This window comes from Pongo abelii, chromosome 5 (genome assembly GCF_028885655.2).
Source record: "Pongo abelii isolate AG06213 chromosome 5, NHGRI_mPonAbe1-v2.0_pri, whole genome shotgun sequence".
NCBI lineage: Eukaryota > Metazoa > Chordata > Mammalia > Primates > Hominidae > Pongo > Pongo abelii.
The window spans coordinates 104,350,988-104,369,311 of record NC_071990.2 but is presented as its reverse complement, the minus strand read 5'-3'; the positions used below and the strand labels follow the sequence as shown (position 1 = coordinate 104,369,311).

The 18,324-nt window shown below is 35.1% G+C and overlaps 1 long non-coding RNA gene across 2 annotated transcripts in view; it reads left to right on the top strand.

Moving 5' to 3' along the window:
• The window catches only part of LOC129060006 (uncharacterized), a 287,201-nt gene that overhangs the window by 236,054 nt on the left and 32,823 nt on the right, over positions 1-18,324 (top strand). For both annotated transcript variants that reach the window (XR_010140312.1, XR_010140309.1), the window contains exons 5-6: positions 10,062-10,176; positions 12,789-12,865. This is a non-coding gene — a long non-coding RNA (uncharacterized LOC129060006). The remainder of the gene's footprint in view (positions 1-10,061; positions 10,177-12,788; positions 12,866-18,324) is intronic.

The following is an 18,324-nucleotide window of genomic DNA, read 5'->3' as shown; positions in this document are numbered from 1 at the left end:
TTGACTTTCTAAATTTTATCTTTAAAATATTTAATGCCAATTTTATAGATTCAACTTTATCTCATAAATTTACATTAAGTATCAAGCTTATTGCATATTACCAATTGTTTTGAAAAGAAAACATTTATTATTGGTAATATAACTCAAAATAACAAAATTTGGAAAGATATTCAAATTACACACAAAAAAATTTTAAAAATAATAATAATTTTAAAATATTCCTATTTTCTACCAAAGACCAGAGAAAAGGCATTATTGCTTCTTCCACAGTACAATTTCTTCCCATTGATTTGGATCAATTTATCTCTTCCCTCCTCCCATTTTCATATGCTTTATTGTATTATTTATCTAATGTATCTGTTACTGCAATTGTTTTTGTAATTTTCTAGTTTCTTTGATAAAATTTATATCTTTTGAAGGCTGTGTGTGTGTGTGTGTGTGTGTGTGTGTGTGTGTGTGTATCCTTAGTTCTTAGTAATGCCAAGTTACATTACCTGCCTTAGTTTGGGTTGCTTTAACAAAATACCATAAACTGGGTGGGTTGCTTATAAACAACAAAGGTTTATTTTTCACAATTTTGGAGGCTAAGAATTCCAAGATCAAGGTGCCTGCAGATTCTTGCCTGGTGAGAGCCTACTTCCTTATGGACAGTGCCTTCTTTCTGTGTCCTTATAGGGTGGAAAATAAGAACTCTGATTTCTTCAGTCCCTTGTAAAAGCACTATTCCCATTCAGGAGTGCTCCACCCTCATGACCTAATCACCTCCCAAAGGTCCCACCTCTTAATACAACCACACTGAGTATTCAGTTTCAACATATGAACTTTGGGGAGACGTGAACATTCACATCACAGTGCTATTTATTAAGCTATTGTTTCTCATCATGTGTCCATTCTCTGCTTAATAATGAGCTTATGACTGGGAATCGATCAAAAAAATTCTTTGACAAATGATTCCAACTCTACCAATAGGGTTTGCTAGAGTGAGAATGGAAGGCTAGAGGAGGAAGAAAAGACTTACTTGTTTTTAGATGTTTCCTGTTTGGCTTTCCATTCCTCTCTATGGCTAGTCCTTTTGTCCACTTTATATTTGTGACAGACAGAATAATACTCACCTTCCTAAAGGATGTCCATGTCCTAATTTCTGAAGCCTGTGAATATGCTGCCTTACATGTGGAAAGGGACTTTGCAGGTGTCACTACATTAAAGATCTTGAGATAGGTGTATTATCCTGAAGTATCACAAGTGTCCTTAAAAGGGAGAGGCAGGAAGGTCAGAGTCAGAGAAGGAAATGTGACAGTGGAAGACAAGGGAGAAAGGAGATAAGGCAATAGAAGCAGAGGTTGGAGTGTTGAGCTTTGAAGATGGAGGAAGGAGCACAATCCATGAAATGCAGGTGGCCCCCAGAAGCTGGAAAGGGAAAATAAATGGGTTCTCCCATGGAGCTTCCAGAATAAATGTAGCAAAAACAACATCTTCATTTTAGACTGTAAGATTCATTTCAGATTTTTCACTTCCAGAGGTACAATATAGTTTATTTGTGTTGTATTAAGCAAATAAATTTATAATAATTTGTTATAGCAGCAATAAGGTAATTTAGGAAGGAAATTCTGCCTTTTTGACAACATGGATGAACTTGGAGGACATTATGAGTGAAATAAGCCAGACCCGGTAGGAATACGTATTCAGAAATATTTTATGATCGGATCTATACAAGAAATCTGAAATAGTCAAACTAATAGGTGCAGAAAGTGGAACGATGGTTACCAGGAATAGATGGAAGGGAGAAAGGGGATGGTAATGGTCAAAGAGTACAAAATTTTAGTTATGCAGGATGACTAAGTTCTGGAAATCTGCTATATAGCATAGTGTCTATAGTTAACAGTACTCGTTTGTGTACTTATAAATTGCTAACCTACTATTTCTGTCATGTTCAGGCCAAGATTGCTACTTCACACCAGCAAAGGCAGTTAGTTCCAGTAATAACAATTGATTTCAGTCTGTATTTTTCTGGTACTGAAACTAGCTACACTTCTTTCTCAGGGGTTTGAGTTTGAGCTCTGCGGGATCACTCTGCCTTTTGTTTTTCTATGTCTAGCCTAGGTAGCTGCTTCCCTCAGGAGTTGCCTCTGTGATTGATATATTACTGTTCTCTTTTTGCCTTTTTAGTTGATAATTCTTGAAACAGTTTGGTTATTTGCCACCCCAAATCTCACGTTGAAATGTAATCCTCAATGTTGGAAATGCGGCCTGATAAGAGGTGTTTGGGTCATGGGGCAGATCCCTCATGGCTTGATGCTGTCTTCATGAAAGATGTGAGTTCCGGTGATGTCTGGTTGTTTGAAATTATGCGGCACCTCCCCTGCCCACTCTTCCTCCTGCTCTTGCCACGTGACACACTGGTGCCACCTTTGCCTTCTGCCATGACTGTAAACAGCCAAGTCCTCACCAGAAGCTGAGCAGATGACAGTGTCATGCTTCCTGTGGAGCCTGTAGAACGATGACTCAATTAAACCTCTTTCTTTATAACTTATCCAGTCTCAGGTATTTCTTCATAGTCATGCAAGAAGAGCCTAATAAAATTCTTTATATTAAATTATCTCTGCCAAAATAACTTATATAGTTTCTGACTCTTGACTGGCTCCTTAACTGATGTAGTAGGAAATCAATAAATTGATATTAATAAAATGGAATTATGATACAGTATGGGAGTTTATTTATTGTTATACAGTTTAAAGAATCTCAAACAAGAATTGAGTCAAGTGCCAACAAGTCTCTACTCTGAAAAATTTCCATTATGAAAGAACCACATTTTTTTGGTAAATAGATATTTTAAAGAAATAAACTAAAATTCAGAAGTTTCTCAAGGACACTCCTGAAGCTTCTTGAACTCTCTCTCATTCTCTCTCTCTCTCTGTCATGTGCACACACACATTTTACAGACTCTGAGAAAATTTTGATCTTTATATTGTCTACCATATTCCCCCAAAATATTATTTAATTAGTAAATTTGTTCATTATCATCTTTTCATTTTTTTGTAATTATTCTGTTTTTCCAAGAAATTAAATTCAAATGTGGAGATCGATATGCTGCTATTTTGTGAATTATGAGGAACTGCAAAGTTTATTCACAATAGCCAAGATATGGAAGTAAACTTGATGTCCTTTGAAGGATTAACGGATAAAGAAAATGCAGTATACACACACAGTGGATTATTATTTAGCATTTTAAAAAAGGAAATGTATGATAAGTGAAATAAGCCAGACCAAGAAGGAATGCATATTCAGTAATATTATATGATCCCATTTATACAAAGAATCTGAAATAGGTCAAAATAATAGATGTAGAAAGTAGAAGGGTAGTTACCAGGGACATATGGAAGGGAGAAATGGGTTGGTAATAGTCAAAGGGTACAAAATTTCAGTTATGCAAGATCACTAAGTTCTAGAGATCTACTATATGGCATAGTGTCTATCGTTAACAATACTCTTTTATATACTTCAAATTTGCTGAAAGGGTAGATCTTAGTATTTTTTAATCACAAAAACAACAATATTGTTTTCTATTTGTTCCATTTATTTTTCCCCATTTTCTTTTTCTGCCTTTAAATTTTTTTCTGCCTACTTTTTAATGATTTAATTTTATATCTTTTGTTGGTTTATCCTCTATAATTCTTTGTTTAGTTATTTTAATGGCTGCTTTAGGCTTCCTATTATATACGTTAGTGTGTCACTGTCTATCTGATATTATCCCACTTCACATATAGTGTTTAAAACTGGTAATAATATACTTCCATTTTTTTCCACCTGGTTTTTATGGTATTCTTGATTTATATTTCAATAATACTTTAAAAATAAACACATAATGCAATGGGCTTTTTGCTCAAAATTTTAAATATCTTTAATAGAACTTGAAATAACAAAATTATCCTATATTTACCATATAAATACTTCATCTGATATTTTTTATTTTTTGCTATAGATTTACACTTTCATCTGATGTTATTTTCCTTCACCCGCAAGCACTTATTTTCACACTTCTTGTGTTGTGGATATACTGGTGATTTATTTTTTCTTCTTGCATACATCTGAAATGCCTTATTTTACTTTTATTTTCTAAGAGGTTTTTGTGCTACATATAGAATTCTAGGTTGATTGTTGTTGTTCTTTTGGTGGTTTGTAAATGTCTTCTTGTTTGCTGTCATCTTGCTTACATTCTTTCTAACTAGAAGCTTGCTAATGCTCTTATTTTTGTTCCTCTGTACATAATGTGTCTGTTTTCATCTGGCTGTAAGATATCTCTTTACTACTGTTTAATAATTTGATATGGTATAGGTTGGCGTAGTGTTCGCCACGGTTCTGTGCTTGTGTTTGTTTTATTTTTCAGATAATTGTGAGAGGTGACAGCGTGCTGGCAGCCCTCACAGCTCTCGTTCACTCTCGGCGCCTCCTCTGCCTGGGCTCCCACTTTGGCAGCACTTGAGGAGCCCTTCAGCCCACCACTGCACTGTGGGAGCCCCTTTCTGGGCTGGCCAAGGCCGGAGCCGGCTCTCTCAGCTTGCAGGGAGGTGTGGAGGGAGAGGCACGAGCAGGAACTGGGCTGCAAGTGGTGCTTGCGGTCGAGCTGGAGTTCCAGGTGGGCGTGGGCTTGGTGGGTCCTGCACTCGGAGCAGCTGGCCAGCCCTGCCAGCCGGGCAATGAGGGGCTTAGCACCGAGGCCAGTGGCTGTGGAGGGTATACTGGGTCCCCCAGCAGTGCCAGCCCACCAGCGCTGCACTCAATTTCTCCTCGGGCCTTAGCTGCCTTCTGGGGGGCAGGGCTGGGGACCTGCAGCCCACCATGCCTGAGCCTCCCACCCCCCTCAGTAGGCTCCCCGATGAGCAATGAGTGCCGCCGCCTGCTACACGGCGCCCAGTCCCATCGACCACCCAAGGGCTGAGGAGTGCAGGCGCACCGCTCGGGACTGGCAGGCAGCTCCACCTGCAGCACCGGTGTGGGATCCACTGGGTGAAGCCAGCTGGGCTCCTGAGTCTGGTGGGGACGTGGAGAACATTTATGTATAGCTCAGGGATTGTAAATACACCAATCGGCACTCTGTATCTAGCTCAAGGTTTGTAAACACATCAATCAGCACCCTGTGTCTAGCTCAGGGTTTGTAAATGCACAAATCAACACTCTGTATCTAGCTACTCTGGTGGGGCCTTGGAGAACCTTTGTGTGGACACTCTGTAACTAGCTAATCTGGTGGGGAGGTGGAGAAACTTTGTGTCTAGCTCAGGGATTATAAACGCACCAATCAGCACCCTGTCAAAAGAGACCACTTGGCTCTACCAATCAGCAGGATGTGGGTGGGGCCACATAAGAGAATAAAAGCAGGCTGCCGGAGCCAGTAGTGGCAACCCGCTGGGGTCCCTTTCCACGCTGTGGAAGTTTTGTTGTTTAGCTCTTTGCAATAAATCTTGCTACTGCTCACTCTTTGGGTCCACATTGCTTTTATGAGCTGTAACACTCACCGCGAAGGTCTGCAGCTTCACTTCTGGAGCCAGCGAGACCACAAGCCCACTGGGAGGAAGGAACAACTCCAGACGCGCTGCCTTAAGAACTGTAACACTCACCGCGAAGGTCTGCAGCTTCACTCCTGAGCCGGGGAGACCATGAACCCACCAGAAGGAAGAAACTCCGAACACATCCGAACATCAGAAGGAACAAACTCCAGACGCGCCACCTTAAGAGCTGTAACACTCACCACGAGGGTCCGCGGCTTCATTCTTGAAGTCAGTGAGACCAAGAACCCACCAATTCCAGACAAAATTGGATCTGTAGATTTGTAGTTTTTATCAGATTTCACATTTATTTCTGTAAATTGTTTGTTGCCTTCTTTTGAGGGCTTTGGTTACACTTGAAGTTGTTCCTTTTTTTAAATTACTTTTTATTCATGCATTCTATTATGAATAGTTTCTATGTCTATGTTTTCAAATTCACTTATCTTTTTCTATTAGTATAATGACTAATTTACCGTTAATCATATCCACCTTACATTTTTCATCTCAGACATTTCATTTCCACTTAAAATTTTATTTGAATATTTTAAATAATTTCCATGATTTTACTTAACTTTTGAACATCTGGAATCCAGTTTAATAACTATTTTAATGCCTCTGTTAATTCTAACATCTGTTTCAGTTCTGTATCAGTGTGAGTGATTTCTGTCCTCATTTTATGTTATATTCTCCTACTTCTTGTCATTGGAAGCCATATATTAGGAATTTTACCCTATTCAGTGATCTATATTTTTATATTACTATAAATATTCATGAGCCTCCCCTCTGCCATGCCAGGATGATGTTAAATTACTTGGAGACAGTTTAATTCTTTTGAGCTTTGCTTTTAAGATTGCTAAGTGAAGCCAGAATCGTTTTTAGTCTAAGGTTAATTATCTCCCACAATTGAGGCAAGACCTGTGTGAATATTCCACCCAGTGCCATATGAATTAGGAGGTTTTTACAGTTTGTGAATGCCAAGCACTTTTACCTCTAATTCATTTAGATAAGTCTTTTTCTCTAGTGTTCAGTAGTTTCCTGCCATTCATAAAGAAATTTCAACCCTGGTAAACAGTTGATGGGGATTTTCTGCAGATCTCCATAATTCTGCTACTGTGCAGCTTTCTCTTCTCTGCTGTTTCGGTCTACAAACAGTAGCTGATGTGCTCTCTCTGAGCTCAAATCCATCTCATCAATTCAGAGTATGCCAGACTCCCCTGTGTCCCTCTTCCATGTGCCTGGGAACTATTGCAAGGCAGTGGCTGGAGGCAATTGTAAGTGTCACTACATTTGTTTGCTCTCTTTGAGGAGCACTATCCTTTGTTGACTGATATTCAGTGTCTCGAAATCCATCGCTGTATATTTTTGCCTATTTTCTTGTTTATGTTGTCAGTGGCAGGAAGATAAATCTAGTCTTTGTTACTTCATTTTGGTCAGAAAAAACATCCGAACATTTATTCTTAGATTTTTTTTTTTTTTAATTTAAAAAGCAGTTGACCAGCCTGGACAACGTGGTGAAACCTCATCTTTACCAAAAAGTACAAAAATTAGCTGGGTGTGGTGGCACGTGCCTGTAGTTCCAGTTACCTGGGAGACTGAGGTGGGAGAATTGCTTGAACTCGGGAGGCGGAGGTTGCAGTGAGCCGAGATTGCACCACTGCACTCCAGACTGAGTGGTAAAAAGAGACCCTAACAACAACAAAAAAGCAGCTGAATATTTATTCTTTATTATTATTATTATTATTTTAACTTATTTTAAGATCGGGGTACATGTGCGGAATGTGCAGGTTTGTTACATAGGTAAACTTGTGTTATGGGGGTTTGTTGTACAGATTATTTCAACACCCAGGTATTAAGCCTAGTATCCGTTAGTTATTTTTTGTGATCCTCCATCTCCTCCCACCTTCTAACCTCCTGTAGGCCCCGGTATGTGTTTTTCTATGTATCCATGAGTTCTCATCACTTAGCTCCCACTTATAAGTGAGAACATGCGATATTTGGTTTTCTGTTCCTGCATTAGATTGCTAAGGATAGTGACCTCCAGTTCCATTGACGTCCCTGAAAAGAGCACAATCTCATTCTTTTTTTTATGGCCGCACAGTATTGCATGGTATATAAGTACCACATTTTATTTATCCAGTCTATCACTAACGGGCATTTAGGTTGATTCCATGTCTTTGCTGTAGTGAATAGTGCTGCAATGAACGTAGGCGTGCATGGAGTCTATTCTTTTAATCAAATCTGGCAAGCTTTTATTTAATTAGATACTTAACTGTTTTATATTTAATTTATGTTTAATGCAATTATTGATATGTTAGGCTTTAAGATTATTATTTTTTATTCTTTCCATTGTTTTATTTGATCTTTTCCTGCTTTTTTGTGAAATTGCTGTTTTAAAAGTATTTTATTATTTCTACTCTATTTACTTTCAATGCTTTTTTTAAAATGTTTTTATTTTTTGCTATCTTTCTAGCCTGCCCTAAAACCTGCTGTAAGCCTTATGGACTTACATTCTTTGTGTGCGTGTGTGTGTGTGTGTGTGTGTGTGTGTGTCTGTTTGTATGTGTATAGAGCTCTATGAATAATGTCATTGTAACAATATAAACTTTGTAACAGTGCATTTCCAATTCCAGTTTCAATAATCTCACCCTTGTCATATATTCTACTTCTATATATAATATAAACCCATATTTCATTTTTATTATTTTAAATGTAAACGAAGGTCTTTAAATGGTTTTTATTATAAATTCTTAGAAAAGAGTTTTATATTTAAAACACACTCTTTCTGAATTTTTCTAATCCTTCCTGTGGAAACAGTCTTTTATCTGGCATCAATATTTCTGCAAACAACTTAGTTTGACACTGCATAACTCCTGGAAATAAACACACTATCTTTCTAAAATCATCTTTATTTTTCTTTCATTTTTGAAGGTTTTTTTTAACTGAACATACAATTTTGAATTTGTAACTTCCTTATTTTCATATGTTACATATTTCATTTCATTGCCTTCTGGTCTTCATTGTTTCTTATAAGAAATCAACCATATATTATGTTATTATAACTTACATGTTATGTGACTTCTTTTTTGACTTTTTTGTTCTTTAGCCATTTCATTTTAATATTACAAAGTGAGTTTTTCTTTGTGTTTACTCTTTTTGAAATACCTTGAGCTTCATGGATTTATGGGTTTACGTTTTTCATTGATATTGGAAAATCTTAGTCATTATCTCTTTACGTACTTTTCTTTGCACTTTTTTCTTTTCTTTTGTCTTTTCTAACTTTTTGTCTTTCTTGTGACTTTTTTTTAACTTGTTAAACTCCCATTTCGCATTTGGAAAAGGATTTTACATTATCTCGTTGACCACAGAATGCTGTTTTATGTTCTTTTCTACACTTAACCATTTTTATTTCTGGTTTTATAAGTTACATTGGTCTGGTTTCAAGATCAATGAGTATTACCATGCTGTGTATAGTCTTTTAAGTCCATGGAATAATTTTTTGCCTCTATATATTTTCTAGAATTCACGTTTTGTCCTATATATTCACTGCTGTTCCCCATTTGTTCACGTGTTGTTCACCTTTTCCAATAGATCCTTTAACATGTTTACTGTAACTAAAGATAATATAGATAATGTAATTATCACATTTATTTTATAATCCCTTTCTGACAACATCTGGGCGATCTTTTTATCTGGTTTTATTGACTACTTCCCTTCTTGACAATACGTTTTACTTCCTTGCGTTTTTCACGTATCTGGTCATTTTTGATGAATGTTAACCATGATGTTCAAAAATGTAGTGTAAATAATATTTAAGTGTGGAAAAGGACATGCTTCTTTTTCTGCCAGGCCTTCAGTGTGGGCAGTTGAGTCAAACAAGTCTGTGGTGGATTGGTTCTTGGTATTGTGCTTTATCTACATTCAGTTCACCACAGGTTTCAAATTATATGATAATAAGGTTACACATTTTCTTTAGCAGTGATTAAGATCTGAGGGTCTAGAGGTTTTGACTCATTTCTCTCTACCATGCATCAGGCATCATTAGAACATGAGGATGTCTCTTGGGTCTCCTCTACTTTTCCAGTGGTAGAAGGGTTTGCTACCAGGAACTTGTTGCAATGTAAGTGCCTGTGGGGTTTTCCTTAGTAATGTCCTCTGCTAACAATGCACGTGAGTCTATCAAGAGCTCTCTTTCAACTCTCATATGTCTTCCCCAATAGCAGACACTTCCTGCCTGATTCTCAGTGTATGACCCAGAGTGCTTGTGGATTTTTCTCAGTTTTCCTCTCTGCACTCAGAATTCAATAAGTCCCATATGCCTATGCTTCAGGATGGTTGTTCAACCCTCTTGACTTCTGAATACTAAACACATAAGTTTGTACTTCATCTGTCACAAAAATATTGCTGATAACTAATGTATACACTGCCCTGATATTTTTCTGTATCTTTATTATAAGTAAATCTGTGACTCTGTGTCATTTTTCATTGTCAATAAATATGTCCTATTGCTATTTATCTCTATAGTGATCTTGCAGTGAAGAGGAATATAATAAATGGCAGCTTTTGGAATTGTTCAAGAGATTATACATCTATTTCCTTACACATCTTACTTTACCTAATAACACCTTCTCAACAGCAGGTAATTAAAAATAAATATTTGTATTTATTGTGTGCCATCAATAATAAAAATTAAATACTAATAACTTGTCAAACTGATTAAAGGGTATTTTCTTTTATAGATTTAAATAAAATATAATAGAAATGTCACATGGGCTTAAAAATGTAATTTTAAAGTTACATATCAATTTCATATTAATGTCAATATGTTACTAAGTACAAGCTGCTAGTTTGGTGAAACATGTGGTTTATTTTTATGTTTTGTTTTTGTTGGAGAAAAATATAAAAACTCCATTTTCAAAGATATATTGTAATGAAATAAGAAGTATTAACTGTGTTTTTAAAATTATCCAGATATCCATATATTAGGCTATTTCAATCACATTAATTATTTCATCTTAAATGTATCTTTTCCTAATTTGTACAAAGTGAAAGCTATAATTTTTATTTTCATTTTGAAGAAGCACAATTTTTGTTTGAGTTAAATAATTCAAGAGCATTTCCACTGGAAACTCTTTCTTTTCATTACATTTGTGTAGCGAATTAGCTTATGTAATAGATAAGACCCTGAAATCTGTTATTACAAAGATTTAGTTTTGATCACTTATGTGATTTTTGGATATATTACTTAACACCTACTAACCTCAGTTTTCCATTTTGTAAAATTTGAAAATAATAGCTTACTATTTTAGGATTGCTATGAGCATCAAAGGAAAAATACATATTCTATTATTTGTTTTTATGCATATTGCATTATTCCATATAGCCTATAATATCTGAAAATATAAGTGCCTTGTTTTTAGACCATAGCATCTATCCCAATAATTTGCATAGAGCAAATGGTCATTCTTTTTGAGAATTACAAAATTCATGAATAATTTTAAAAAATATTAAACAATCCTCTTTTTTAGCCCTTTGATTGTCCAGAAATAGTGTCTAATAAAATTATTTATGATAGAGATGTTTGTACAAGGTTGGTTGACAAGTTCCCTAAGTATATTCTTAAATTCAATGGTCTTTTTTCAGATTTTTCATAGACTACCATGCTAAAGGGTAGATATTTCCTAGACATTATCTCTGATTTGGTTTTATGACTTTGGAAAAATAAGTCACTGATTGTTACTAGATTACGACTGCTTCCTAATCAGGGCTTGCCCAATTTCTCTGTATTTTTTTCTCTTCTATATCTTTAATTCAGTCTTCAGATATCTTCCTCCCATTCCAGATAAAATCTAGAAAGACATAGAGTGGGAGCTCAAATTAATGCTTCCTTAAGTCACAGATAAAACTCTACTCTCTGGCTTGACTGTCATCTTGAATATGGAATGAAAAATGTGGAAAATATGATTATCTGTTTATCCCAAATGAATATATAAAAACTAGGGGTCAAAGTTTACTCCAAAATTATATTAATCTACATGACTATATATTTTGAACATTTATTTCCTAGAGAGACCTCATGGAGGAGTGGTTTGTGTAGAACAAGAATTGACTACTAATAAGATCTAAAATCATTCATTCTCAGCATTAATTTGAAAATCAGAGAATAAACTGTGATAGAACATATTTTATTCAGGAATGTTAAATACAAGTTTCCTCCAATTATTAGCAATGTGGTATTGGTATGGCCTCATAGACACAACCAAATAGGTTTATCAAGCCAGAGCAGTAAGAAGAATATTGGGAATGTGGTATCTGCCATATGGAAAACATTAAAGATGATTAAATCAGAGCCTATTTATTTTATAAGAAAGCTTACATATTTTATGGAGTAAAGTGAACTTACCATTATTCAGGAGTCACATAACTTAGTCAAGCAGTCATTAATAATGGCTCTCTTTAAACCAGTGTTGCCTTGTTTTCTCTTTTGCTTTAATAGTTTCTATATGTAGATGCTATTAAAATTTATCATTATGAACAGCAATTCTGAAAGAGCCCTCTGTAGTGACCCCCTGAAACTTGCTGAATCTCCATAAAAAAGACATTTATATTTTATTACTTAGTAGTATTCTCTCTTAAAAATGACATATATTCCAAAATCTTATTTTTACTGTAAACATAAATAAACATATAAAATGTCTTCTTTTTTTTTCTTAAAAAACATTTAAAATTGAATACTGAATGTTGTGGTTTTGTTTTCAGATAAAAGCATCTATTAGAATAAAAATAATGTTAATTTATTTGTATAATATCCATATTAATAAAATATATGCTAGATTATATTTCATAGATACATGCTAAAATGGCTTTTTACAAATATTTTCATATTCTTGGTATTAATTTAACTAAACACTGAAATTATCATTGTCTGAAAAAGGATTAAGTAAGGTGTCTTCAATATATGCAGTTTTGACAGTCCATTTAGACTCAGGATAAACATTATTTTTACATTAAAATAAAAGAAAAATTGATAATGAAATATAATGTAGAGTTTCATTTATGCATATTTCTGGGGCTTTGTAATAATGTGGTAGAATTTTTTTCTCCCTCTTATTTTTTCCATTAGTCCACACTTATATTTAAGTCACAGCATGCAGTTCAGCTAGAAAATTATGAAATAATTGTAAACACAGTATGACTCCTTTAAATAAAATATTTGTGAAAATTGGAATTATGCACTGTTTTGCCCAACAGGACAAGAGAAGACTTTCATTTTAGTAATGTATAATCAGCTGTTGTCATTCATTTCTAAAGTTCCTGTTGACTCTGAGGTGAGCCATTAATGTGTTTATTTATAGGATTCACAGTTTGTTTTGATTTCATTTGTTTCAACTGACATTTTAGAGGTTAAATACATGACTTGATTATTTTATTATAAACTTAGACAGTAAAGGTCTCAGTTCTACTTATTAAGTAACAATTTATTTTCTTCCCCTTAACTAGAAACTTCTTGTTAGGCCAGTAAAACAATACAAAAAAGAACATTATAATTGTTATTAATTAACAAGTAGTAGCTGTGTTGTAGAAGTAATGGTCAACTCTAAATGTGATTTGCAGGGTTTATCTTAAGAATATGTAATAACAGGTTTGTAAGAACAGTCTGAGTGTTGGTTTCCAGCACCAGTACTGACAGACTGAAGTAGAGAGCAGCCTGTTTCACAGAAATCTGTGACTATGTTCTCTTTGATCCATAATGGAGTTAATTATAATCAAGTACATAGGAAGTCCACAACTTTTTTTAAAGTAATTGTACCACTTAGATTAAAAATGATTCATACATTTCAAAGTTAAAAGATGCCATTGGACTTGAAATCCTCTATGGACAGGACAAACTTATAGAAACCTCATTTTCAAACAAAAATAGTTTTTATAGCAAATGAAGACTAGCTTAAGAGGAAAAAACTCAGAACTTGGATGACTTACCAAAAAAATACATGAAGAACCACTCACAAGGAATAGGATTGAATAGTAATCAAGGACCTGTGATTGGCTGGATTTTAAATGTCTATAAACTTTGACTATGAAATGCCTCCCATTGTTTATTTTTCTGATGGCCATGTCTTTTGAAGTTAACTTCTCCCTCTCTCACTCTTGTGTGTTGGCTGTGTTGGGCACAGGTTTTCTCCCTCATGCTCTCCCCATTCCACCCTGTTCAGATTGAGAAAAGCTGATCCAGAGGACCCTTATCCACTCTGGAACTGAGTTAGGTAATGATATCCTCCATCTCAAGTTCCAGGATAATGGCATAAATCATGAGATGAGACTTTTGGTCATCTGGAAAGATAAACATATTTTGCATGTGTGAAGGATATAAATCATTCAAGGCAAGAGGTCAGATTCTGGTTGTTTGTTGTATTAATGGTCCCTGATGAACCATAGCCTCCTACATTCTAACACATGTGTAGCACTTTCTCCATAAAGCTGGACAGGGCTTGTGACTTATTTTAACTAATATAATTCAGTGGAATAACATGAATAATTTCCAGATTAAAATTTTAAGGAAGCCTAATAACTTTATAGAGAATTAGATTAAAAAGGAACACAGGCCTAAATGTTAAATATAAAACTATAATGCTTATAAAATCATAGAAGATCTCTGTGACCTTGGTTTAGGCAAAGATATGTTAAGAAGGACACTAGAAGTATAATCAATAAAACCAAAACATTACAAATTGGAGTACATCAGAATTAAAATATCTACTGTTAACTTCTGGTTTAAGTTCCAACATGCAAAGAGTTTGGAAGTAATCACTTCCATCCTTACAACAAGGAAAAAAGCTGAATACGTTAAATATTAACAACTGTTTTTGGAACCATTAGAAAACTGAGGTTAAAAGACAAAACAGTATCCTGAAATCTGAAGAGGCAGGCAAATACGGAGGAAAAATAACCAAGGCTAGTTTAACTAGGTAAGAAGCCATTGGAACTATAAACTGGAAGAAACACTTAAAGAGCAATTTTACACACTGCTAAAAGCTAAGGGTAGAGTAGGTTGAGAGTGAGAAACTACTTAGGTCATAGTCATAAGAAGAGGACTATGAGCTATCTTGGCTTTTACCTGTAGGAATCCTACCAGGTCCTCAAAGGTGAAAAACCAAGAAATTACACTTTGTGTCTTTGGCATAGAGAAAGGAAAAGAAACCATTTCAAAATATACAAAATACGTTCTCTGTAACAAACGCCTACTGTCTAGTCAAAAAGACTTTTCCAGAACCCTGTGTTACACAGACAGAAGGGCAATTGGGCAATTACCCGGGTGTAACCTCCTCCATCTTTCCTGTCTTAACTGTGAGAGAGGGGCAGAAAAAATCTTATAAATACTGTGAGAATCAAACTCAAAGGTGTCAGACCCACTAAGAGACTGAGATGTTATCAGAAGACTGTATAGATTTTTTTCCCACTTCTACTCCCACATCAACAGTCTCCAGTTAGAAATGTTAGTGACAAATTCTCTATGTTTTTGCTTTGCAGTGAAAGCAGAACTTATAAATTTATATCAACAATTGCATATATTTGAAAAGAAGGTGTGTTTAAAATGAGTAGTTTAAACTTACACTTTAGGAGACTAAAAAATAAGAAGAATTTAAGCATAAATAAAGTAGAATAAATAGTATAAATCAGAGGAGAAATCAATGGTAATGAAAATAGAAAAAACAAAATTTAATGAAACCTAAAGCTGGTTCTTTGAAAAGAACAATGCAATTGACAAACCTCTAGCCAAGCTAACTAGGGATAAAAGAAAAAGAAAACACAAGGTACTAATGTCAAAAATTAAAGAGTAGTTATAACTATTCCTATCATAGCCAATAAATAAAATAAAAGAACACTATAACCAACTCACTATCCACAAATTTGATAACTTAGAAGAAAGATAATTTAAAAAAAATACACAAGCTTCAAAACTCACATAAAGAGAAACGGCAAAAAGATTAGACCTATGTCTTTTAATGAAATTGAGTCAATAATCGATAACATTAAAAAAAATAAAGTACCAGTTCTATATGGCTTCTTTGGTAAATTATGTCAAATATTTAATTAGAAAAAAATTCCAATCCCCTATATTCTCTTTCAGAAAATAGAAGCAGAAGAACATTTTCTAAGTCATTCTATGAATTCAGTGTTATCCTCGAACCAAGATAAAGACATTAAAAGAAATCAATATATGTTATAAACATAGATGCAAAAATTGATAACAAAATATGATCAAATCAAATCCATCAGTGTATGTAAAAAATTATATGCAATGACCAAGTGGTATTAATAATAGTTATGCAAGGCTGATTTAACATTAAAAATTTAAATAATATAACCCATCATATTAACAGGGTAAATAAGAAAAATTATCACCATATCAATAGATGCAAACACAATTTTAAAACATCCAACATCTGTTCACAATAAAAATTCTCAGACAACTAGGAATAGAAGACTAAATTTGATAATAAATGCCTACAAAGCCCAATAACTAACATCATACTTAACAGTGAGAAATTAGTTGATTTTTTCCCTAAGATCAGGAACAAGGCAAAGATGTCACCTCATGCCAGTCCTTTCTACATAATACCAGACATCCTAACTAGGGCTATAAAAGAAAAAATGCAAATAAAATGGAAAGAAAGAAATAGCACTGTAATTTTTGACAGATGACATAGTTGTCAATGTATAAACTTTCAAAGAATCATCAAAAGAGTTTTCAGAATAAGTAATTATAGCAAGGCTGCACAATTTACAATGTTAATATACAAAAGTCAATTGCTTTTCTGTATACAAGCAATGAACAATTGAAGTTTAAAATTTAAAACATCATAATATTTCTCACAGCAAAAATACAAAAAATCTATATGTAAATCTAACTATTTGTGGGAATAATACAATGCTGATTAAAGAAATAAAATAAAATAAAATAAAAAAACAAGCAATGGGGAAAGGATACCATTCAATAAATGCTGTTGGGATAACTGGATAGCCATATGAAGAACAATACAACTAGATCCTTATCTTTGGCCATATAAAAAATTTACCCAGATGATTTAAGAATTTATATATAAGATCTCAAACTATAAAAATCCTAGAAGAAAACCTAGGAAATATCCTTCTTGACATCAGCATTGGCAAATAATTTATGGCTAAGTTCCCAAAAGCAATTACAGCAAAAGCAAGCAGAACCTAATTAAAGAGCTTCTGCTCAGCAAAAGAAAGCATCAATAGAGTAAACAGACAACCTACAGAATGGGAGAAAATATTCACGAACTATGCATGTGACAAGGGTCTGGATTAGTCTATTTTCATACTGCTATGAAGAAATACTCAAGACTGGGTAATTTATAAAGAAAAAGAGGTTACATGGACTCACAGTTCCACATGCTGAGGAGGCCTCACATATATGGCAGAAGGCAAAGGAGGAGCAAAGGCAAGTCTTACATGGCAGCAGGCAAGAGAACATGTGCAAGGGAACTGCCTTTTATAAAACCATCAGATCTCATGAGACTTGTTAGCTTCCTGAGAACAGCACAGGAAAACTCGCTGCCATAATTCAATTACCTCCCACTGGGTCCATCCCATAACATGTGGGGATTATGAGAGCTAAAATTCAAGATGGTATTTGGGTGGGGACAGAGTCAAATCCTATCATTCCACCCCTGGCCCCTCCCAAATTTCATGCCCTCAAATTTCAAAACAAATCGTGCCTTCCCAACAGCCCCTCAAAGTCTTAACTCATTTCACTATTAATTCAAAAGTCCACAGTCTAAAGTGTCATCTGAGACAAGGCAAGCCCCTTCTGCTATGAGCCTGTAAAATCAAAAGCAAGTTAGTTACCTCCTAGATACAATGTGGGTACAGGCATTGGGTAAATACACCCAGTCCCAATGGGAGAAATTAGCCAAAATGAAAGGGCTACGGGCCCCATGTTAAGTCTGAAATCCAGCAAGGCCAAATCTTAAAGCTCCAATATGATCTCCTTAAACTCCATGTCTCACATCTAGGTCACGCTGATGCAAGAGATGGGCTCCCATGGTCTTGGGCAGCTCCACCCCTGTGGTGTTGCAGGGTAAACCCTCCCTCTCCGCTGCTTTCATGGGCTAGCATTGAGTGTCTGCAGCTGTTTCAGGTACATGCTCTGCTTCCCTTGTAAAACTGAATGCTTTTAACAGCACGCAAGTCACCTCTTGAATGCTTTGCTGCATATAAATTTCTTCTGCAAGATACCCTAAATCATTTCTCTCAAGTTCAAAGTTCCACAGATCTCTGGGACAGGGGCAAAATGCCACTAGTCTCTGCATAGCAAGAGTGACCTTTACTCTACTTCCGAACAAGTTCCCATCTCCATCTGAGACCACATCAATCTGGACTTCATTGTCCATATGACTATCAGCATTTTGGTCAAGGCCGTTCAGCAAGTCTCTAGAGAGTTCCAAACTTTCCCATGTTTTCCTGCCTTCTTCTGAGCCCCCCAAACGTTGCAACCTCTGCCTGTTACCCAGTTCCAAAGTCACTTTTACATTTTCAAGTATCTTTACAGCCATAACCCACTCTATTGGTACCAATTTACTGTATTAGTCCATTTTCATACTGCTATGAAGAAATACCTGAGACTGAGTAATTTATTAAAAAAAAAGAGTTTTAATGGATTTACAGTTCCACCTCACTGGGGAGGCCTCACAATTATGGTGGAAGGTGAAGGAAGAGCAAAGGCAAGTCTTACCTGGCAGCAGGCAAGAGATCATGTTCA